Source organism: Lissotriton vulgaris, chromosome 11 (assembly GCF_964263255.1).
Source record: "Lissotriton vulgaris chromosome 11, aLisVul1.2, whole genome shotgun sequence".
Classification (NCBI taxonomy): domain Eukaryota; kingdom Metazoa; phylum Chordata; class Amphibia; order Caudata; family Salamandridae; genus Lissotriton; species Lissotriton vulgaris.
The window spans coordinates 990,318,648-990,343,656 of record NC_141699.1 but is presented as its reverse complement, the minus strand read 5'-3'; the positions used below and the strand labels follow the sequence as shown (position 1 = coordinate 990,343,656).

The following is a 25,009-nucleotide window of genomic DNA, read 5'->3' as shown; positions in this document are numbered from 1 at the left end:
TTTTCTATTCGCATTTTTGATCAAAATATTAATCATATTGAAAGAGGCATATAAATTCTCCTCCCAATCCTTAAGCAAATCTTCATCGAGATCATCAAATGTGGGGGAAATAAGAATTCGGAGCCCTCTAGGAATCCTTTTAAGTTCCAGGTAATTCTGTAGAGTGACCCCATCCCACCATTTAGAGAGTTCAGATTTTTAAAGTTTTTCTAATTTGAGAAACTTATCTCTTAAGCTGTTGGCAGGTGTGTCCTTTTTTTCTCCCAAGGTTCCAGGTGTTTTGCTCATTTCTGCTGCTAATTTTTCTCCGTCATCCTCCATTGTATCAAGCAAACAGATTTCTTAAGTTTGAAAAGAGAATATTGTATGCGCGCTCTCGTGCTCTGCACCCCTTCCGATAATACACAACAAGACAGGACAGCAAGGGTGGAAAAAAAAAGCACAGAGAGAACTATCCAAATAATAATGTCCACAAATAATGAGAGATACTGGCACTCGCCTTCCCGGAGTCTACCGTCACGGCTCCAAATAGTCCACAAAACACAAGGAGTGCCGATATTGTTCCAATAATGTCTCAGGTTCAAATATTGATTGCCAAAGTTCTTTCTTCTAGAAGAGTTCCAACAAAATTAGCAACAAAAGTTCCATTTTACTGAAATCAATGATTCAACATCAATCCGATCATTACAGCCGATGCGTTTCGTCCTGAATGGACCTCATCATGGCTGCAAGAGTAAATATTCAAGAAAAACACTGTCAGTTGACCATTAATAACAAAAATAACTACATAGTAAAACAGAATATATTAACAAAAATATTTATACAATTTGAACACCTGCCTAATGAACATACTCTTTTCACCTTTATACACTACTACGAGCAAGTGATGATATCAAAACACAGAGGCCTACAGACTCACGAGCATGAGGTGTCTGTGGACTGTGGCGCGTGCCACGGTGTGCTCAGTCAGTCCGATGTTATGATGTCGGTAGCTCGTCATCTGACAGTCCCGCTACGCCAACAGAACAGTACGCTTTCTGCCTGGAAATGGCCAATCCCTATCTGCATGGCTTCATAAGCCATGACAGTGATTGGTCATCATGCTTAGACACCAGTGTGCCACCCACACGCCGCGTCAGCACCCAATGAGCCAATCCAGACGCTGGATGGGCTTGAGCAGGGGATACTCCCTGCTCATTAGGAGACCGAGGACTGTGGCATGCAACAACCCTCGGTCTCCTAATGTGCGGCCTAGAGTGCGCATGTTCGGGCTGGGGTGAAAAATTATCAGCCCAAAACCGAACATGCACACTGACCCCTTGCTGGCTGCATGTTGTGTTGTTGAACTGTTGTGCACCGACAGCCTGCTGCTGCCAGTATGCATGCGCCTCACATCACACCCCCTTCCGAGCCATTGCCTCGGGAGTCAGAACACGGGCGTGGCAGTGATAGTTTTTTATTTGGGGGATTTTGAGATCCTGAATAATGTCTTTGCAAATTAGTTAACTTATTAGCAACGCCTCGGCGCCCTAATGGACGCACCGACGCTACTGAGCTGGACACATACTGAGTTACCTCAAAGTGAGCTGAAAGATCCTGAGCCACCAAATACTGAACTGCAAAATCCTGAGCTGGCAAGTACTGAGCGGGGAAAAAACAGCTTCCAAAAAAGCGATTGCCAAAAAGAGCACTAAAAATAGGAGCCGCAGAGCCGCCAATAAATAGAGGTGCCAAACACATGTTGAAGGCAAAAAGTTAGGGAAGAACCACACCAAAGATGCCAGGACTAATAGGAGAAGAACGAACCCCTCCAACACACTTAAAAAAACAAGCCAACACAGCTGGTAGAAGTAATGAATGGGCAACATATCGGACTATCTTGGAATACAATTCAAGAACCAGCATAATACACCATATTTAAGAGTAGGTGGCGGTAGGTGTCTATGCCTCCCAAAAGACAACACCAGCCTCCCTGAAGTGGCTTGTTGTGTAGCTTTTAAATTTTAATTTCCAATTCTGACTTTGCTAGAGGTATTAAGGCATGGGCAGTTTCTCAAGACGTGCTGCCCATCCACTGTCACCTTATTAGTCAGTCAGTCAGTAAAAACTTTATTTCGGTCAGTATGACCTTAAAAGTGCAATTAACAATGCATACAGACACATTTAAAACTACAGGGAGAGTTGGATGCATATAATAAAACAGGAGTGAGCATTGCATGAAACACAAGTTAGTAGGTGGATACTACCTGCCATGATTTTATGGTGCGCTCGTTTCAGGCTACTTTACCAGAGGGCAACTACATCAAAAGTAGCAGTGAATAAATCAAGAATGGAGACAATACTGACATTTGAAAGTGCATAGTGCAAAGTGAATAAATAAATAAAAAAGTCTGTTTTTCCTAGAACATGGTCACAGTTACTGTATACAAAACTTGCATACAACTAGCCATTGAGCAATAGATCCAAGATATAAGTAAGGTGCGTGGATGCATGCTATTCTCAGATAGATGATGAGGATAGGGGACGCTTAAAGGGGCCCGGTACGTTTGTGCAGAGCCACGGACTATGCTTTTTGAGATGGTTTTAAAAGTGCTATGCGGGTGCTCCACATAGAAAATAGGAAACCTGCTACTGTGTATACTATCGGGAATCTACAGTCGTGTTTCAGTATCCTAAAAGCCTCGCAGCAGTGCCTGGTTCCTAAGTTTAGTGTTCAGCACTTGACATCCTTCATGGGACAGCTCTTATTCGGGTCCTGGTTGTCGTCAGCGTCGACTGGCACCCTGCAGCTGCAGCGTCAAGTTCACCGTCATCTTCCCTGAAACAGCCTACTTCGGAGGGCATCTGTCTTCCAAGTCTCCTGGTCACCTCTAGGTAACAGACACTGTGCCCTCTGTTTTTGGGTACTCCTCCTCAAGAATCCATGTTTCGATTCCTCCGACACTTTCTCCTCTTCCAGCAGCGGCACCTTCCTGAACTCCTCCATTGGGTTCGAAGGCGGTTTCTGACGTCACTTCACACCTTTGCACCGGACATCCTTGGGATAGGTAATTTGGGTACCACGGTATCCAAGGGTGGGGTGGCTCTCCAACCTTCTGTCTTCCATGGGGTTATCATCTGTGCGCAGCCCCATTCGCTACGGTTGCATGGGAGTTCTATAAAAACAGTGTATGTACTTAAAGTGTATTAGCCTGAGCCGATAATTTGGGGTAATCTGTTCCAGCTGCCTGCAGCTGAATGCCCACTGTTCATCTATGAGGTTCTTGCCCAGCTCCTCCTCCCATGCAGCACGAGACACCAATACTATGATTGGGTGATCTCTTTGTGTGATTGTATAAAGTTGTGTGATCAAATTACGCCCAGTTTCTACTGTAAGTATGTTTTCTCGTGTGGACAGCATTTTGGGCGGTGCTGGAAATGCTTCTAAATGCTCTTACAGGCCACCCGTATCTGATAATAATGCAGCATGTCTGACTGACGGGGCTGTGGGCCCACACATCTGCTGTAGTGTGAGGAAGTTGTTCCCAGGGTATAGGTCCTGACCGGTCTCTAAATTGTGAACCTGGGCTCGCACCTGTGCTTGTTTCTCCATTAGTGGTGGAATTAATGGGGTGTCCGCAAAGAGCATGGAGGGAGCATATAGTATGTCTATGTTGGCATGTTTTCATAGTCCCCCAAGCCCACCGCAGCGCCTCTACTGAGTCCACTTCATTGTACGGGTGCTTGAAGGGTTTATAAAGGGCAGTCTTCAGTGGGAAGGGAGCAGCTCTGTCCAGTTTGATAGCAATGTGAGGTTGAAATGGGATGGGGTGCACCCAGTAGTGCAGGAACTGCGCCTGTGCACAGTACACATATAGGGCGAAGTCTGGAGCCACCAGTCCACCCTGTGCCTGCTTTAGTGTGAGTGTTTCCCAAGAGACCCTTGGCTGTCACCTCGCCCAGACCAGCTCAATCATTGAGGAGTGGATTTGTTGAGAAATTGTGTTGTGAGGGGGATAGAGACATTTTTAACCATATATAATACTTTTGGCAGGATGACTATTTTGGCCAACAATATGCGACCTATCAGGGAGAGGGGGAGAGTCTTCCACCTACACACTTTGTCGTCTATTCAGTCAATCACTCTTCCATAATTTTATGTTAGTTCTTGCATGTCATTACTAATCCATACAACCAGGTGTCGTGTCGGCCCACTCTCCCAGCCAATAGGGTACTTAAAATCGAAGGGCTGTGTCTCATGTGCCAACGGTATTATGATCAATTTGCTCTAGTTTATCTCTATCCCGACAATGCCCTGTACCGCATCAGCTCACGCGTCATGGGTGAGAAATTATCTCTCGGGTTTACCATATACAAGGTGATATCGTCTGCATACATTAACACAGTGAGTCCTTGCGTGGTAAACCCGATGCCCCTGTCTATGTGGTGCTGCCTGATCCTTGCCGCCAGTGGCTCAGTAGCTATGGCGAATTATAATGGTGACAAGAGGCAGCCTTGTCGCATACCCCTTGTGATGGATATTGGGTTGGAGACCAGTCCATTCACCAGTAGCCGCACCGTAGGTATAGTATAGATCAGTTGGATTTGTTTAATAAATAATGGCCTCATACCCAATCTATGCAAGAGTGGGAACAGGAATCCCCACTCTAAGGAATCAAATGCCTTGGTGGCATCCATTAGCAATGCCACCGCGGGCACATGGGTAGCGAGATAGGGAATAAGTGTAAACAGTGTTCTTAAGTTATGAGACTTGGATCTCCCCGGTATGAAACCGGAATGATCCGTTCGGACAATCAGGGGCAATAATGGCTGAAGGAGAGTTGCCAGCAGTTTAGTGAAAATCTTTGCGTCCAGATTAGTTAGTGAGAGCGGCTATTAAGAATCACACAGCACGGGGTCTTTGTCGGGTTTTAATATGGTAATAATTATGGCCTCACGCATGGAGTCGGGCAGGATGCCTGACTCCGCAGCTTCTTGGTAAACAGCTAAAAGCCGTGGTGCCAGGACTTCGGAGTATTCTTTATAAAATGTGGCCATTAGGTGCCGCCTCAGGTGCCTTTCCAGCTAGTAGGCTACCTATTGCTTGTCGCACGTCCTCAACAGTGAAGGGAGAGTCCATATATTCACGGTGTGCCCTGCCACACCACAGCAGTTCCACCGAGTCAAAGTATTCTTGCACTGGTGGCACGACCAAGATGGCAGAGCGCCTGTGAGGCTCCGGACACTTGACACTGAAATTCATCTCTTATCCTGGATTCAAAGCAGGTTGAATAAAAATGAAGGGCCCGCTGCGATTCCGGACTTCCGCAGCTATGTTCCAGTGCTTGAATTAGCACTGAGGACCCCCACTGAGAGGTATGAGATGCTGTGCTGCCAATGTGTTGTATGTCGTTTTAGATTCAGATTGAATTTCCCGATTCATGCCCTTATATAGGTACAATTCGCATTGCCCTTATATAGGCATAGAAATCAAGCCCTTACATAGGCATAGCCCATGCTACCCAAATACAGGCATGGCTACTTCCATCTGTTCACCAAACGTCACAACCATTTCTTTGAAAACCAGACTCTTAAGCAGAAGGGACTTCCCCCTAGCCTGGATATTGAATTCTCCAATAAACTCATTATTATGCATTAACAACTGTTCCTTGGAGGTTCATCCATGACGTTCATGTGCCCGACTTTACTTCAAAAGGTGGCATTCCTAAAGCACGGTGTGGTTCGCTGCAGTTAGACTACCTACTTGCCTGACGCAGCTCACTACAGCAAGTGCCGAAGGAAGCAGACTCTCCAGCGGACGCACTGATCGGAAGCTGTCCTCCTCTACCGAGAATCCGGCTCCAGTGTCTCCGACTCCCCTCGTGGGGTGATGGGAAATCGAGTCCGAGACAGAGATACCAAACCTTCTTTCTCATTCTAAGGTATGGAGCTGATTAAAACCTAGAGAAACCTTTGGCAAAAACTAAACCTATGCTAAAGACCACACTAGCTTCTTCCCTCGTACTAGACCTAGGTAAGGTATATTAACGTAGGCGTATTTTAGAAGCACCAGTTGAGTATTTTAGCCTGTGTTATTTATATATGTATTTTTATGTCATAGCACAAGACAATGCTATTACAGTATTTTATACTACTGTTTACGCTGTACGCATTATACTTTGCATTCTGTCTAACTATTGTAGCAGTTCACCTCTCTTGCATGAGAAAGAAGACTGTTCAATAAACCCCTTTTTATTGAAATGCCTTTCTCTGTTTTTCTCTAACTCTGTAGAAACGAAGCATGCACTATTGTTTCCACGACTGAAGATATCTGTTCCAGTCCTAGGGAAACAAAGTTGTCATGTTTATGCGGTTGTCAGATACTAATCCCTTCTTGTGTAATCGAGAAAGTTTCTAGTGACCTCTGAGCTAGCTGGCACTCACAATTAAGTTTAGTATATTCGATAACGACATACTGACCTATTCGATAGAGACATACTGACCTAAGTCCTATGTCATATCTATAGGGTATATTATTCCAATGCGCAGAGCCTATTGGGAATATAGGAAATACACTACAAAGGTGGAGACTGCACCCTGCGGAGCCCTGCTGGCGGCTAGAGCGGATAGGAGAGGGCCGGGCTTTCCATGTGGCGCCTGGGCTGCTCAGCTGTGAGCACAGACCTGCCTGCCAGCGGTGCTGCTCCTTCACTCCGCCGCACCGTTACAGATCTCAGCCATCGGAGCACCTGTGAAGCACATGGGAATTTAAACCATATTCTGCTCGGGGCAGTCGACAGCACAGACTCTGTTCGTCGCCGCCCATCGTCTACATTGGCACAACGCATCACCTGGATGTCCAATTGAATACGGTGAGCCTGCATGTACTTATCCCCCACTGGGCATCAACAGACCGGTCCCAGGGGTCCACCGCTGGTCAGTTAAACACCCTCTTGGTGCCACCTGACGCTGCAACCCTCAGGTTGGTTCGGTGCTTACCGTCATGCTCCTTAGCACCACCATCTCTGCAGCGCCTAGTCCGAAGTATGGCGCCTGACTCCTGTGACATCCCCCCCATTGCGCCCAGGAACCCTGCTGCCCCACAAGTGACTGCCACCTGAGAACTGTTATTGAATGTGTTCGGGGACTGTTTCCAAGGCACTGGAGTGTACGCCTGCGGCCTACCTATAATGTCACTTTCGCCCGGCTTGCCCCCACATCAACCATCCTGACAGCGAGCATTGTGTACGTCCTACAGCCTGCTGTTTCTCTTCCAGTCTGCCTAAACTCACTTGGTGCTTTTTTACACTACTGGTCAGTCCTTCATTGAGGCGCCTGCCCCCCGAGGCGCCTGCCCACCTGACAGCTAATCAGCTCTGCGTAGGGAGAACCATTTGCATACCATACTCAACAACACACCTACAGCTGTCATATTAAGCGCCCGTTGCTCATCCAGTTACAATGAAGGAGAGATAAATCTCAGGGACAGTCACCACACGGAAGCCTCCCCAAACCTTTCGTTGGTGCTGCATCCTTGCTTCAGGTGCAACTCCCACCATGGGGTAACCCGATGGTTGACTGTCCAAACTCCCTTTTGATACAAAAATGGATGTCAAACGCTTTAATATGGAAGAATCATAACAGCCTACTGATGTTCACTCTATGATCCCACCGCCCACTCCGGTGGATGAAGTGAAGACTCTCCTCTTGGCCATGGAGCACAGCCTCATGGATCTCTTGAACAAAATGGACTCCATGAACACCCGCATGGACTATATAGTGCTGAAGGTAGAGAAACATGGTGAACAACTTAAAGAAGCGGAAAAATGAATATCTGATACGGAAGATGCCACAGCTCAAATGACACAACAGGTGGCTCAAATGGACAAACGCCTCAAAATCAGTGCAGCCAAAAATAAGGATTTAGAGGCGTGCAACCGGTGTAATAATATTCGCCTCACTGGAATTCCTGAAAGCGCAAACACTGGCCACATGGAAGACTTTGTGGATCGCCTCTTGCGCACCACTTTTGGCGCGGACGCATTCTCCACCCAACTAATTGTTGAACGCGCACACTGTCGCCTTGGCCCACGATCACCTCTGAGCGCGAACCCACACCTAATCGTTGTCCAGCTCCTTACCTCCTGGAGGTACTTTCATTGCCGAAGGCCCTCTCGCCGTTCCAAACAGTTCAACGCTACTGCTCTCAGTCATCACATCGCAGGGGATGTACTCCTAACATACTGATACATACCAACAGGTAAGTGCTGCGAATTCAGATATGGCAGATTTAGTTTTTATTGGCTGACACTATTTCTCTTTTGGTTTCTATGTGTTTTTAACTCATGAAAAGAACTATGCCAAGCAACTTCCCCATCACCTTCTCCCATCACCACCGGGAGCCAAACTTTACACCTACAAGGAGTGGGAGGTTATCGTTCCACACTCTCGCTCCCCACACAGGTGTTTTCCCCCCCCCCCATATTCAATGTATGAATCTCTCTTTATTGCACTGTTGCAATCAGTTTTTTTCGGGATGGGTAGGGTATTAATGCGGGCACAATTGGGGTGCTGTTGTGGGTGGGGGAACATAGTTCTATTGCTGTATGCTGTTTTTTTTCTTCTACAGGTAGACCCAGGATCAATATTTCAAGACGCCATCAGTCCCTACTTTGGCAGAGCACACCACGGTATCATTATGTTAAAGTGCAAAACAACAGTTGATGGACAGAATGCAATGTCATACATTCACTCCAGTACAGAGATCTGGGCCTAAATCCATTGTTTTTTGCACTCCACACCACCCCAGTTCAGACATGGCTATATGCAAATCAGCCTTGACCCTGTGCCTCATGGGAACAGTCCAGCCCGAACTGCAAAGCTATGTCTTTCCTGGATCGGAATCAAGCATCCTAGGACCGGTTTCTGGCTATCAGCCGTCTTCAGCCAGGATAGCATGACTCCAGTGGTGTGGAGAGCATGGGACTTACGTCTGAGCATACCCATCCGACTCGGGGCGACGCCATCAGAGGCTACTTCCGCAGAGCACACCACGGTATCATTATGTTAAAGTACCATGTCAACCCATACTGAGGCCCTACATCTTAACCCAATTATATGGAACGTCAGGGGTCTCCGAGATCCCCAGAAATGCAGACAAGTTCTGACATACCTGGATAGGCATCACGTCCACATTGCGGTCTTACTGGAGTCGCACTTCGACCCGGCTCCTACCCCTACCTTCCTAGTAAATGGGCCGCAGTTCGAGTGTTCTCCTCTTATTCTACCTGTTCCAGAGGAACTGTCATTCTTGTAACCAAGAATATTCCCTTTATTCTGGAAGGCACACAACAAGACTCTTGGACAAAGCTGTATGATATGGGGAACACTAGGTGCTCAGTCCGTCACACTAATATGTTGTTACGGGCCCAATGTTGACGATCCAGACTTCTTCACTACATTTTGGGGACGATTACTTCAAATCAGCACCACTCATATTATTTGGGAGGGTGACTTTAACACTGTCCTCAATCCCATTGTCGACAGATCCAAGCCATCACCCCAGCATTACACTAGGACGCAGGAAGCAGTGTCAGGAATATTCGCACCTCATGGACTCACAGATACATGGCGACATGTTCACCCGGCCGGAAGGGAAGGTACTCATTACACCGCATCGCATGCTTCCTGGGATCGCGTTGGGTGGTCTCCCGCAGGGCGGTCTCGCGGGTCACGCGAGCAGTTTACCTTGCTAGAACATACTGCGATCACTCCATGGTACGAATAACAATAGCCCCACCAAACTATCTCTTTTCCTCAATTTTGGAGACTCATGGTGGAAGCACTACTTGATACAGTCTTAAAGGCTGAAATCGGCACAAAAATCACTCAATTCTTTCAGAACAATATTGGTTCTATCTCATTGTTAAGCACAGTAAGGAGGCCTTTAAGGACACCATCCTAGGCTCCTGCATGGCCAACAGCTTTGGGGTGCTACGAGACCTTCGCTGGACACTCCATATGCTTGAGGGTGAGCTGAAACAACTGGAGAGCGATCTCTGGGGTGATAACTCTGGGCAGCGTATGGCGACAATCCGTGAAAAACTGTCCGATTACAAGCATACGGCAGACTCAGACACGATTTCGAGGGAAATATCATGTTGCCTGCAGGTACGGTGAAGGTGGACACCCAGGTAGGGCGTAAGCACAAGGTGTCAGACTACTCCGATTCTCTAACTATGTCCTTGAAATTAGGGTCTCTTCTGGTGTCCATCACAGGGACAGCCTGGATATCCTCCGCACCTTTACCGAATTCTATACTGATCTGTATTGACCTGCAGGGTTAAACCTCCTGACTTTGCCCCATACCTGCAGGATATAACTCTTGGGTGGCTCGGTGATTCACAGAGGCGTTCCTTGAGGCACCCTTTAAAAAATGATGAGCTACATGAGGCTATAATGCAAATGAAGTCCGGGAAAGCTCCTGGGTCAGATGGTCTCCCCATTGACTTTTATAAAACTTGCATCACCCAGTTACTCTCCATTCTCAAGCAAGTCTTCAACGAGGCACAATAGTTGAGCTGCCTTCCCCCGACCATGAGACTCGCCCTGATGTCTTCTCTCCTGAAACCAGGTAAGCCAGCAGACTGCTGCAATTCATATAGATCCCTCTCCTTAATCAATACGGATGCCAAGATTCTTGCAAAAATTCTAGCTAATCGTCTCAGCCTGCTTATGGAGAAATTAGTTCTCCCATATCGAGGCGGTTTTATCACTGGCCGGGCAGTATTCTAAAACGACTAAAAGGCCTATCGTTCGCCCCACTTCTTGCTGTTATGAAAGCAAAACTACTACCGACTATTGCATATGGAAGTTTAGTTCATCATGGGAAAAGTGCGCCATTATTAGATAAAATACAAACACGAGTCTACAAAAGAGTATTCCATCTGCCATGTGATGCCTCGCCAGCCCAAGTACGCCTGGAGTTTGGTTTACAACAACAAGAAATACACAAAAGGTATGAGACAATCAATTGTTGGTATAAAATATGGCTGAATTAGGATCTAGCTATCAACTCTGCACTCTAGGAAGCTCTGCAAAATGATACAAAATCATACTACGCATAGTACTTTAATTCTTCATTGAAAAAAACCAAGATGGAGGCTCTCTGGCAAAGGAAACTGCCATGGACATCTTTTCAGATGATAATAAAAAAAGCGGCAAAAGCTCACTCATTAATTGAAGATAAAGCAACCTTAAGCCGACGTGCGCATGCATGGATGGTCCTACAAGCATATACAAGGCCTGAGCCAGCAGCATATCTGGCCTTAACATTTCCGCCCTATCTGAAAACTAAGTATATGGAGTTGAGCATGGGGAAATTGCCGACCAATGCCGATCAACCGTTCTGGAGGGCCCCAGGCCGAAAAGATTGCGATCTATGTGGAGCAGCAGTACAGGACTTTACGCATTTGATATGTATCTGCAGTCAGGACTTGTTTAAGAGAAAGTTTAATGAAAAATGCATACGTACCTGTAGATCGGCATTAATGAGTATAGACTCAAAGGACCCACAATTAATTTGTTATATAATCACATTTTTTAATTGTTTTCAAGATCTGCTAATATTGCAACATTATTCTTTCTTCAGATTCTCAAAATAATTGCAAAATGTTTCTAAAGCTTGATATTAACTGATTTCATCAGATCTTTTTCAACAGCTCAGAAGGCAATATGTAATATATTTTATGTCATGGAACATTGTAATGGTTTTAATTAACCACACAAACTATTTACACACCCTAGCTGGGCAACGTCGCACAACCTCCCCACTCTTTTCCATACTATGGTCGGTAAACCCGACATTGCCCCGAGGTACCGTATTCCTCGATGCCACAAAGGAATTTGATTTGGTCGAATGGGAGTACCTCTTCGTCCTCCTCCAAAACATGGGCATGCCTAGAAGATATCTTTCATTGGTCCGCCTATTGTACACTAACCCCAAAGCCAAGGTCCTCATCGATGGTCATTCATTTCCTTCTTTTCCCATCACCAGAGGCACCCATCAGGGTTGACCACTCTCTCCCCTACTTGCTCTTGCGGTGGAACCACTTGCAGCCAGAATACGATAACACCACGAAGATGAAGCCCTTTGATACCCTCTTAGACAAATTCCGATCTCCCTATATGCGGATGACATGTTAGAGCCACATTTTAACCTTAACCCGCTGCTCAGATAGTTCGTGCGATTTGGAAAACTATCCAGTATTTACATTAATTGGAACAAATGCCAAATTTTCCCTCTTACTATATCAGTTTTGAGATACATCCCCCACTTCCCTATTGAATGGTGCACTGAAGAAGTAACGTATCTTGGGAAACATATCTCTGCAGACTGCGAAGAACTGATGCGGCTTAACTATGGTCGCGCCCTCGAGGGTATCAGATATTATCACAAGATGGATTGCCGTATAGCTCTACGTTGCAGGATGCATCTCCCTCATAAAAATGGTTATCCCCACCAAACTCCTTCAATTCTGAACATACCATATGACCCGGGCAGACATTTTTTCTCCTTGCTTCGCTTAGAGCTGATGCGTCTTCTCTGGGGTGGCTAACAACCTAGAATACAATGGGATACCCTCACTAGGCCCTATTCGCAAGGGGGGTTCGATGTACCAAAATTTTGAACTTTATTATATATGCGCACAAGCTCACTACGCTCATTTCTGTTTCCACCCTCCCAGAGACATTCCGTAAGTTGCTATGAACACTGGTTTAGTTGATCCCATACCACTCGAGGGCGCCCTATTCACTGCCACCGCTTCACGCACCACAGAACCTTCACCAGTCATCAGTACTGTGAAGACATGGCAACAAGAAACGCGGGGGGGTAGTGGGGGGAAGAGACGGGTGCCTTCACAGTAATTCCGTACATCGCAGCATCTCTTCTCTAAACAACTGCTTCATTTTTCTCAATGTCTGTTCGTGCCAGGGCCACAAGGAACATACACCTACTTATCCTCAGGAGCCCCCAGAGCTTATCCCATTGTGTCGAATACTACGTAGCGATGCAGCACCACACTTAGTTTCTTCACTCTACCATACTCTCTACACCACTCAAGGGCCCACACAGAGGACAGCTCGAGATCGGTGGTCAGCGGATATGGGCTTCGTCCTCACTTACGAGCAGTGGACTTACTGCTGCAAACAGACAGAACACAGCACAACCAGTAGCCACCTTTGCATCCTACACTATAAGTTAATTCACCGCACATATTATACACCAGCCAAGCGCCACAGCTACAAATTGTGCGATATACACTTATGCAAAGGTTGTGGCGCCATAGGAGCTGATTTTCTACATTTGGCCTGGGACTGCGGTGTTGTTCAGGAATATTGGTGCCAGGTACTCACGGCCCTAGACCAAATGACATCCCTGTGCCTCCAACACACTCCCTGCCTCACTTTATTGGGTTACACTGAGAAACTTGAGAAACTTGCTCTGCCACACCAGAAATTCATTTTCTTCAGCTTCCTCTTGGCTAAACGGCAGATTGTGTGCAGATGGAGGCGGGGCAAGGCACCTAAATTCAAGGAACAAATGTATGCATTTGCTGAGATGCTTCCCCCTACCTCTCGCCCTTATGACCATTGGGGACCCCTCACAACATACCTACTTTCTCACCCACTCGAAGTCGACAACGCACAGACTGACCTTGTGGCGAACGCCTGAATTATGCTTGCCCATACATCTTTACAGACCCCCCTTTTTTCCTTTTCTTTCCCTCTGACTGTTTGCAATCGATTGACGCACCTGATGTAACTAAGAATTCCAGTATGTGTGATCCTTTGCTACAATGATTGTACTGCCTCTAACATTGAGTATTGCTCTGTGATTTATTGTTTTACAACTTGTTCGTAACTTCTGTTTCGTCGCCTTTGTCATCTTGATCTGGCCTGTACATTGGATATGATGCACCGCTTGCACCTGTAATTGTTTCCTTTTTTTTAAAAAAAATGTACAAATAAATAAAACATTAAAAAAGTATTCTTGCAGTACGTCTGTCGGAAGCGGGGACTGAGCGGTGTATAACTTTTTATAAAACTCTGTAGAAAAGTGTCTAGAATGTCAGGCGGGGCGTGCACTACAGTGTTCACCAAGGTGGTGATTTCAGTGATGAACGTGGACCCTTGAGGGTTTCGGAGTATGTTTACCAGTGTCTTTCCCAGTCTGTCCCTTCCCCATAGCAGCGCGCCTTCGTATGTTTGTATAGGAATTTGGTAGTACTGCATCTCCAGCGTACGTATCTCTGCTTCCAGTCTGGTTAAGCGTCCCCTGATGTCTCGGAGCACTCCTGACGGTGCTGCTATGGAGTGTCCATGTATCACTACTTCAAATGTCTCCCACAGAGTTCCCATTGTGTGTACTGGGCCCTAATTCTGCTCAAAGTAGTCTGTAATTTGTGTTCCAAGGGTTTCCCTGAATGCTGGGTCTAAAAGGGCATTGGGAGAAGCCGCCACACGAACGGTTGCATATAAGGTTGTTGTACTACGAGGGTCAGCATCACCGGGGAGTGGTCTGATAGTGTGCTGGCTTGATGTTGTACATCCACCACCCACGTGTGCAGGTCTTTGGTTGCTAGCCAGAAATCTAGTCTGGACCACACTTTAACCCCTTCGCTGTGGGGTTAATTCCCCTGCAACGCGGGGGGAGGGGGCCGCGTTCGGCACCGCGGTGCTCGTGATGAGCTCAGCTCATCATGCAGCACAGTGGAGCTGTGCTCATGACTAGCCGAGCTCGTCATGACCACGTCCGCTTAATGGAATGCCCAGCACAGCATGGGAATTATCCCCAAGGGCGTTCCACGGCTGTTATGACAAGCTCAGCTCGTCATTAGCACAGCTCCACTGTGCCTCATGATGAGCTGAGCTTGTCATGAGCGCCGAAGATGTTATATTGCTAGAAGAAGGTGGGATCATCTGTGTTGGGCCCATATGGGTTTGGTATGATCACCAGTTGGTTGTATAGCGACCCCTTTAGTCTTCGGTACAGGCCTTCTGTGTCGCTTACTGTTTTGTGTGTTTGCCAGGGCACACCCGGCTTCCCTGGTTGAGGTAACACGAGGACTTTGGTGCTCCTGTGGGTCTTGACTCTCGAACTGTCCAGTTCTCAAGGGGTTTGTTCCTAGTCCACTCCTAAGTGTCCCCAACCTTTAAATTTCTAACGCAACCTTCTCTATTGAAGTCAACGGTGATTCGCTGCTGTGTTTAGACACTGCACGCGTACCCCGTAGGTCTCCTTGGGTGGATCCTGGCCGCCCCAGCAGTTCTACAGGCTCTAGGCCTCGTCTCTATGACTGCAGTGGCACCTATACCACTTTTTTAGTATATTGTTTGTGAGGCCCCAGGGCAAAACTTATACTGTGCTAATTTACTGTGTGCTAATTAAGTTTCCTGTATGCACCTTTGCCTCTTACTTCATAAATAGACTAGAGGGATGTGTTTAGATTAAATACAAATGTTTTATCATTATATATATATATATATATATATATATATATATATATATATATATATATATATATATATACACACATACATACACATATATACACATACACACATATACACATATACATATATATCTGGTGTGGTTCTCCTTTAAGAATAACAATTTATTTTTATTTTCAAAATGTTTTTAAGTATTTAAAATATGCTTTTTAACTAGAACTGTCTTATTTATATTTAGAGTGATGTTTACATACTGCGACAATTTGCACACTACATGCTTTTGAGATTGTTATACTGTTCTGTCCGAGCTCATGCATTTATGCAGAAACTTTCTTGTCTTACATAATGAATTTATTCAGTCATAATTGTAATTTCATATGAATTTAATATGATAAATGGGCATTTGACCTCCCCTCTTTTCATTTATGCCACACATACGCAACAGTAGTATTTCTTCTATGTTTAATTGTGTCACATGGTGTGCACTAGCATTTTAAAAATACAGGCATTGTGGGTAAACTTTTGACTGTGAACAAGGGCATCCGCCCGAAACGCGTCAGTTTTTTGCTTCTGCTCAGTTTACCTTAAATAAAATTCTATTTGCCTTATCTCGGATTCGTTTGGTCGTCTGTTCTGGTTCCTGGAGCTGGGCTACAGTTTGAATATAATATATATATATATATATATATATATATATATATATATATATATATATATATATATATACACACATACACACATATATATACATATATATTTACATACATACATACATATATATCTGGTGTGGTTCTCCTTTCATTTGGTCATTCACGAGATTGTAGACTGGTAACACAAGCTGCTTTACATTCCTTCAAGACTTAGCCTGAAGGCTGCTCTCCACAGCTACCATTTATTTATTTTAAGAATTTATTAAGCGCACTATCACCATTGCAGGCATCCTGGCGCTGACTAGATCAGATGAAGCGGAGGTGATCACAGGAGTGTGAACTATCAGGCGGTTACCGTGGGAAATAACCAGGTTTTAATCCTTCTCCTGAATGGGAGAAGTTCAGTAATCTGCCTAATCTCGGCCGGGAGCGTATTCCAGAGCTTGGCAGCTGCCACCTCGAAGGATCTGCCTCCGGCTCTGACTTTCCTGAATCTGGGAACCACTGCCAGCTTGGCCTCAGAAGAACGAAGCTGCCTAGTTGGAGTGTACCAGGCAAATTTTGCTTGTAAAGAAGCAGGGCCAATTCCATGAAGAGCCCTAAAGACTATACAAAGGGCCTTGAATTGTATCCTCTGTCTCACCGGCTGCCAGTGCAGTTTGCCCAGAGAGGACGGCCCGTGTGCTCTTCTCGGAAGCCCCAAGGCCAGTTTAGCAGCTGCTGATTGGACCCTTTGGAGCTTATCCAGCAGGAACCCAGGGGATCCTAGCTGAAGGAAATTAAAATAGTCCAGTCTGCTGAGGATGGTGCATCTTACCACTTGGGCACGAGCATTGGTTGGTAAAAGAGGCAGGACTTTCCTTAAGGAGCGAAGGATGGCAAAACAGCAGGCAGTCGTCTTTTGTATATGCGTCTCCATACTGAGCCTATGATCCAGCATGATCCCTAAATTGCGGACTGATTCCACCGGCCGGACTTTGAACCCTGTTTCCGGGGGCCAAAAGTTATCTGGAAACGGCCGGGGAATCTTAGTTCCGGCGCTAAAGAGCACCTCCGTCTTCCCCGCGTTAAACTGGAGGGAGTTGTCCTTTAGCCACCGGGACGTATCACGCAGACAGTTGTGGAGAACCTCCACCGATGTAGAGTCCTCTCCTTCCAAGGAGAGGATCATCTGCGTGTCGTCAGCGTAGTTGACAATCCTGATGTTAAAGCTTTTGATGAGTGAAATCAGAGGTCTGAGATATAAATTAACTAACAGAAGGACCCTTTTCCCTCCTGAGGCGGAAGCCGGGAGGTCTCTCTCTTTCACTTTGCTTTGCACCCTAGGAATTGTTGTTTTTACTTTGTTTTTGCTCGTGCTTGATTAAAAAGCACTTTTAAACTTGCATTTCTCTAGTGGGCTCTTTAGCGCTTGACTAAAAAGCGCTTTAGATTAGAGACCCCCAGCGCTCCTAAGCGCTCTGTGCCCCTCCCCTACCCGGACCGCCCTCGGCTGAGCAGACGCCGAGGGCTGGGATTCGATCTTTGCGGCCATATTGGGTGTGGGTCAGGCGAATCGCACGTTCTAGCAGCGCTATAAAAAGAACGGTCATGACTCCGCGCAGCGGACGCGTACTGCGGACGCGCCGGACCTGCGCCGGAGTCGTGCCAGAGTCCTGCCCGTTTGCGCCCGTTCGCGCCCAGTCGGGCCCACGGCCCAGGATCTCCGATACATCAGCCCCATGCCCCCTAAAATATTCTCGCCTGATACTTCTCTCGCTTAAAGGGTTACTCCCATCTTCCTGCAGCCACTCGGTGGACCTTGGACACAGTGACTACTCTTGCAAACATTGCTCATTTAGGGCTACTGAGGCTACCATTAACACTACACAAAGTCCTAGAAATAGCACAGCTGAGGTCGTTCTAAAGATGACATTGGTTAATTGCCGTTCCTTACCAAAGCATGCCACGGAAATCGCCCTACTAATCGAAGATTTGAACGTGGACATTCTCTTTCTAACAGAAACGTGGCTCGGATCGTCCTCCGGCCCAGACATTGTCCGAGCCCTACCTGCTGGATACTTGATCCAACATAGGGACCGAGAACCTAAAGTTGGTGGAGGGATCGCCATTTTATACAGGGAACACTTAGTTTGTCGCTTGATCGACAGCACCATCCCAGACTGTGAGAGTACAATATTTTCCATCACCCGATCTTCAGAACTGTCAATCTCCGGTCTCTTAATTTACCGTCTACCTGGCCTGATAGGTCAATTTGTAGAAGGGTTAATTGAAACTATTCTGGAATCAGCCAGTATGGTCTCTAATTTTATAGTGTTAGGAGACTTTAACCTCCATTTTAACAATCCTTTGGACACCATTGCCATGGAATTAACCAAAGATTTAGCTGCCTGCCAACTTAATCTGATTGTCCGGCACCCTACTCACTCTAAAGGGAATCTTTTAGATCCCATATTCTCCAACGTTGCAGAACTGTCCACAGCTGAACCATATCCTATCCCTTGGTCAGACCATATGGTAATCCCCTTTTCATGGGAAATAAATAGACCCAGCACCAAACAACCTTCCCATAAAACCTTAGGTAGGCGCTGGACAAAACTAGAACCCAGCGACTGGATAGAATCATTGAAGCAGAACGAACCTCTGGCCAATCAGAATATTGAGAGGGCCAATACAGACTTCAACTGATGGATTGAGCAATCATTGGATATTGTGCTCCCAAAGAAATGTATTGTAAATAAAAAAGGTCCAAATAAACAGCCATGGTTCAACTCAGACCTAAGGTCCCTTAAACAGGAATGTAAACAAGAGGAAAGGCAATGGCGAAAACACTTCGACGAGGAGAAGAAAATCAAATACAGACTTACAATAAAGAAATATAAATCTTCCCTCAATACAGCCAAATCCACCTATGCTGAGAAAATTGAAAAATCCACTAATGCTCCCAGAGAGATGTTCAGAATAGTAAAAACTCTGGTAAGAGCCCCCGATCCCCCCTCATCTGAACTATCATCTGAGGAATCTGGTGCTCGTTGCAACGAACTAGCAAGCTTCTTTGCCACAAACATCGAAAAGATTCTCCTTTCTCTTCCTCCCCTTCTCGTAGCTGAATCCAACCCTCCCCCGATGGATGACACTAATGCTATCTTACCTCATCTTCCATCCTTCCATCCGCTTAGTGGCGAACTTCCCCCCCCCCTTTTCAACTCCATAAAAAGCGGCTCTCCACTTGATCCCGCTCCCATGTCCATTTTGAAGCTGGCCCTACCCCATGTTAGCAAACACATTATTAACCTTGTCAACACCTCTCTGGAATCTGGCATAGTACCACAAGACTGGAAACTAGCCATGGTAAAGGCCCTGTTGAAAAAACCAAATCTTAACCCAGATGATTTCTCCAACTATCGCCCCATCTCCCTCCTTCCTGGCATCAGTAAGCTTACCGAAAAATGGGTGAATAAACAACTAGCATCTTACTTGGAGACCTATGACTTGCTACACCCCACCCAAACAGGATTCCAGAAGGGACAGGGAACCGAAACAGCTCTGTTGAGGGTGGTCGAGGTCTCCAGGAGGATTTTGGACGCAGGTGGCAGCGCGGCCATTATCCTCCTGGACCTCAGCGCCGCCTTTGACACGGTTAACCACTGTGTCCTCTTATCCCGCCTTGAGAGGATCGGAGTCACAGGCAAGGCCCTTGAGTGGCTCGGGTCCTTCCTTAGCAACAGAGTCTTTAAGGTCTTCTCGGAAACCAACTGCTCCCTCCCAGTGCCATTACAGTGTGGGGTACCACAGGGTTCCTCCCTCAGCCCCACACTGTTTAATGTGTACATGGCACCTTTAGCAGAGGTAGTAGCTCCCTTTGGAATCCAGCTGGTAAGCTACGCTGATGATACCCAGCTAGTAGTCTCCCTAAACCAGGTGGAATCCCCTCCGACCAATCTTTGCAGCTGCCTGGGAGCAGTTGCAGAGTGGATGGATGCGTCCCACCTGAAACTGAAAGGGGGGAAAACTGAGCTGATGTTGCTTGGAAGGAAGGCCACTTTTAACACCTCTTCTATGTGGCCTCCTTGCATGGGGCCCGGGCCCATTCCAAAATCCGAGATAAAAAGCCTCGGGTTCTGGCTCGATACGGAACTGTCTTTCAAAATCCAGGCAAGAAAGACAGTGGCTACTTGCTTTGGTTTAATGAAAACAATCCGTAAAATTCTCCCCCAGTTACCCGAAACTGCTAAGAAAACCATAGTCCAGTCCCTTATTCTATCAAGGCTGGACTATGGGAATGCACTCTACCTAGGAGCCCCCATTTCAGTCACCCGACAACTCCAGATTGCCCAAAACTCCGCGGCAAGGCTACTCACTGGTACCAGCCACCCTACATCAGCGGCACCTTCGCTAAGGACCCTGCACTGGCTCCCAATAAAGGAGCGGGTCCATTTCAAGACCCTCTGTTTGGTCCATAAAACTCTCTATGGGAATGGCCCCCCCATCCTAAACGATATGGTCAGACCATATAAACCATCTAGGGACCTTCGCTCAAAACAGCAAAACCTTCTCATAATTCCCAGGACCAACAGAGCCCGATCAGGGTACCGTCTCTTTTCGCGAAATGCAGCCAGGCTGTGGAATGCTCTCCCACTTCGCCAAGAGCCCAGCCTGCTTGCATTTCGAAAAACATTAAAAACTGCACTGTTCCCCAAGACATAGATAAGTTGGCTCTCTATACTTTAGTCTCTTTTTCAATTCCTTCTGTTCAATATCAAGCGCTGGGATGCTTCCGAGTAGCCATGCGCTATAGAAGAACCTTTTCAATTCAATTCAAATTAAAAAGGATTGGGCTAATTGCTGAGCCCTGTGGAACCCCATGTGAAATCAGGGTAAAAGCTGACTGAAAAGGTGGGGATAGACACCGCCTGCTGCCTATCCTGCAGGAATAAATGGAACCACTGCAGCGCTGAACCTCTCACTTCCGCCTCAAACAGCCGCCTCAGCAGGATCTTATGATTCACCGTATCAAAGGCGGCAGACATGTCGAGCAGGATCAGAAACGCTGCCTACCTTCTGTCTGCAAATCTTTGAAGCTCGTCCATAGCGGTGATTAGGGCAGTTTCGGTTCCGTGGGCAGGCCGGAAGCCAAATTGATCAACGTCTAGTAATTTATGACATTCCAGATGGTTGGAGAGGGTGTTGCTAACCAAACGTTCAACAATCTTGGCTGGGAGCGGTAGCAGGGAGATGGGTCGATAGTTTAACAATCCGAGTCTAGAGAGGGCTTTTTTAACAGAGGAGATACTAGCGCCCGCTTCCATTGAGCTGGGACAGTACCAGTCACAAGAGATTGATTACATATAAGATGGAGTGAGGGAAATAGTTCTTCCTCAAATTCCTTCCAAATCTTATGAGGCACAGGGTCTAGAGGAGACCCAGAGGAGATCCCTCTGGCTAGCTTCCTGAAGGCCTCATACGCAAGAGGTGAGAACTCAAGTAGAAGTTCATTCGGAACCGAGGCTGGCCCAGCCAACTGGTCCACTGGAGAACCCAGACTTGGGTCGGAGGGAGGGACAAATTCCGGAGAAACTTCTAGATCCCTAATGATGTGTTCAATTTTTTCTTTAAAGAATACAGCAAGGTTCTTGCAAAGTTCTTGGGACGGGATGATGGCGTTCTTGGCGCATTCAGGGTTAGTAACACTATTCAGTATATTAAAAATGCTCCTGGAATTGTTGGTGGAGTTAAAAATCAAGGAAGAATAATATTCTGCTTTTGATTTCTTAATCAGGTTCTTATATTCTCGAACCTTATTTTTCCACACCTCCTTAAAGGTTTCCATGTAGTCACATCTCCACCTTCTCTCGGCTTGTTTGCATCCCTGCTTCAAATTTTTTAAAGTGTCATTGAAACAAGGAGCGGAGTCATTACCCTTACCTCTGCGTGTTTTTTGAGGAGCATGAGCATCAAGGATAGCTGTGATACCGGTGCAAAGTGAGGTGTAATTTTCCTCTACTTGCTTTTCCCATTAAAGAGTTGCTCCACCTGGAACACTTCACCTAGGGAGTGCAGACGTGTAAGGGCTCTCCAGTCTCTGCACCTAAATTCCCTAGTCAACACAGGAGCCTTGTGATGGCCACCATCCAGGTGTATAAAAAATTTGACAAGTGAGTGGTCTGTCCACTCCATAGGCAAGGTTTCCCCCATAGCCACCAAATGAGGAGGCGCGAACACCAGATCTAAGAGATGTCCCGCCTTATGGGTTGCCCCAGTGACCAACTGGTTGAGGCCGAAGCTTTCGCAAGATTGAAGTAAATTGCAAAGACCTGAATCAAGGGCGCCATTGCGCCAAAGATTAAAGTCCCCAAGAATAATCAACTTGTGATGGGAAAATGCGATGTTAGTCAGGGAACCAGTAACGCTTGTTGTTGCAGAAGGCTAAACGCCCCTGGCGGGCAATAGCATACTACCCCAGTGACAGTAGTCCCGGAGTGGGCCTGAATTGATAAGCCTAAAAGTTCAATGCCCTCAGTCGGATCTAAAACAAAAACCTTAATGCTACAGGATGCAATAAATATTACTCCTACCCCCCGCCTCTCCCACTAGCCCTAGGAGTATGTAGAAATTTAAACCCAGGAGGACACGCAAAGCCGGGGTCAACCAGGCAATCAGGACGAGTCCAAGTTTCCGTCATGAAGAGGATGTCTAATTCATGAGTTTCAATCAATAGCTTGATCTCTGTACTGTGCTTAGGCAGGGACCTCACATTCAGAAGCCCACATTTTAGCAGATCATCACCCAGAAAATCGGCTCGTGGGAGGGCCGTGTGTAACAGTGTAAATGTTCCTTTATCTGCATGTAGTTTACCAAGTTGTATAAGCGTCTCTCTTGAGTAAGGAGGGCCGGAAGGTAGCGGACTAGAGTCTGTTGGGTCAAAACAGGCAGCATAGCTGGCACAAGACGCTACCTTGGCGCGGACGGGCGCAAACGGGCTTGCCTTAGGCGCGCCTTGGCCTCGCAAACGGCGCGCCCGCTGCGCTCGTCCGCTGCGCGACCGGAAAAGGCACATGATTTATAGAGAAAGAGGACGGGGGAGGGGGGCGTGGCCTCGGGAAGGGGCGTGGTGATGGCGGCAAGAGTTAGTTTGTGCAGCTTCCGCGGCAGCGCTGAAATCCGCTGCGCGGCCTGGTCAGGAGCGAGCAAGTGCCCTGAGAGGTGCAGGAGGGGAAGAGGGGTGAGTTAAAAACACAATAAGTGACTCTCAAATTTTTAAAAGAAAAAAGGATAGCTTTCTATATAGGTTGTCTTTAAACCTACCATCAATAACTCATTTGGACTGGTGCAAGGTGCCCACTAGAATAGTGGGCAGCATATGCCAGTCCAACTTCTCACAGTGCCAATGAACGGAGCAGCCAATAAAACGGAGCTTCCAATGAAAGGAGGCACCTCCAATGAGCTGAGGCGCCAATGAACTGAGGCGCCAATGAACTGAGGCCCCTCATTGGCGCCAGCGAACTGAGGCCCCTCATTGGCGCCAGTGAACTGAGGCTCCAGTGAACTGAGGCGCCTCATTGGCGCCAGTGAACTGAGGCACCAGTGAACTGAGGCGCCAGTGAACTGAGGCGCCAGTGAACTGAGGCGCCAGTGAACTGAGACGCCAGTGAACTGAGACGCCAGTGAACTGAGACGCCAGTGAACTGAGACGCCAGTGAACTGAGACGCCAGTGAACTGAGACGCCAGGGAACTGAGACGCCAGGGAACTGAGACGCCAGGGAACTGAGACGCCAGTGAACTGAGACGCCAGTGAACTGAGACGCCAGTGAACGGAGGCGCCAGTAAACGGAGGCGGCGCCACTAAACGGAGGCGGCGCCACTAAACGGAGGCGGCGCCACTAAACGGAGGCGGCGCCACTAAACGGAGGCGGCGCCACTAAACGGTGCCACCACTAAACGGAGGCACCACTAAACTGTGGTGTTAATAAACTGAGCTGAGAAACTCTGGCCTGGTTATATCTTTTCAGGCCATTTTCGGAGTAATTATGGCCTTATTTAGTATCTTCTGAGGATTACCAGTGCTGTTATTCCTTGTAGGAAATTCTGTCGATCATTTGTTTGCGTAGCACTTTTAACCCTAAGTGGGATGGGTATGCCCAGACATGGGTCCCTTGCTTAATGTGCCATTGGATTTAGGCGAGCCTCTAAACTGGTGTGGCATGGTGAGCAAAATAACTATGGATTTAACTCAGATCTCTTGACTGAGGGTAAATGTATGATTTATTCAGCACTGTCCATCATTGGTTTGCATAGCATTATTATATTTTTTCAGTTCATAAACAAGTGAGCGCAAGACCATAAGCTCTGGCAGGCTGAACTCCGAGACAGGAAAGCAGTATTCTTTTAGCAGAACAGTGTTTCAGTTAGTGTCTATAATAGCATTAGGATGTACATCAAAAGAAATGCACCACAATGGAAAACCTAAGCGGCCCAAAAACTGAGCCATCCACATACTGAGCCCATTCCAAGCCAGACACATACTGAGCCAAACAAATACTGAGGGGGAAAAATAGCTTCCAAAAATACGAGCTGCCAAAAACAGAGCCACTAAAAAAGGAGGGTTAAAGGCAAAAAGTTAGGGGAGAACCAAATGAGCCAGATAGCTGCCAATTAGAGACGCCAACAAATGAGCTCCCCCAAAATGTGCTGCCAATAAACGGCGCCGCCAATGAACAGCGCCGCCAATAAACAGCGCCGCCAATAAACAGCGCCGCCAATAAACAGCGCCGCCAATAAACAGCGCCGCCAATAAACAGCGCCGCCAATAAACAGCGCCGCCAATAAACAGCGCCGCCAATAAACAGCGCCGCCAATAAACAGCGCC

The 25,009-nt window shown here is 46.9% G+C and overlaps 1 long non-coding RNA gene across 1 annotated transcript in view; it reads right to left on the bottom strand.

Moving 5' to 3' along the window:
• Positions 1-538: 538 nt before the first annotated feature.
• The window catches only part of LOC147683829 (uncharacterized), a 47,153-nt gene continuing 22,682 nt past the window's right edge, over positions 539-25,009 (bottom strand). The window contains exon 2 of the long non-coding RNA XR_015301063.1: positions 539-725. This is a non-coding gene — a long non-coding RNA (uncharacterized LOC147683829). The remainder of the gene's footprint in view (positions 726-25,009) is intronic.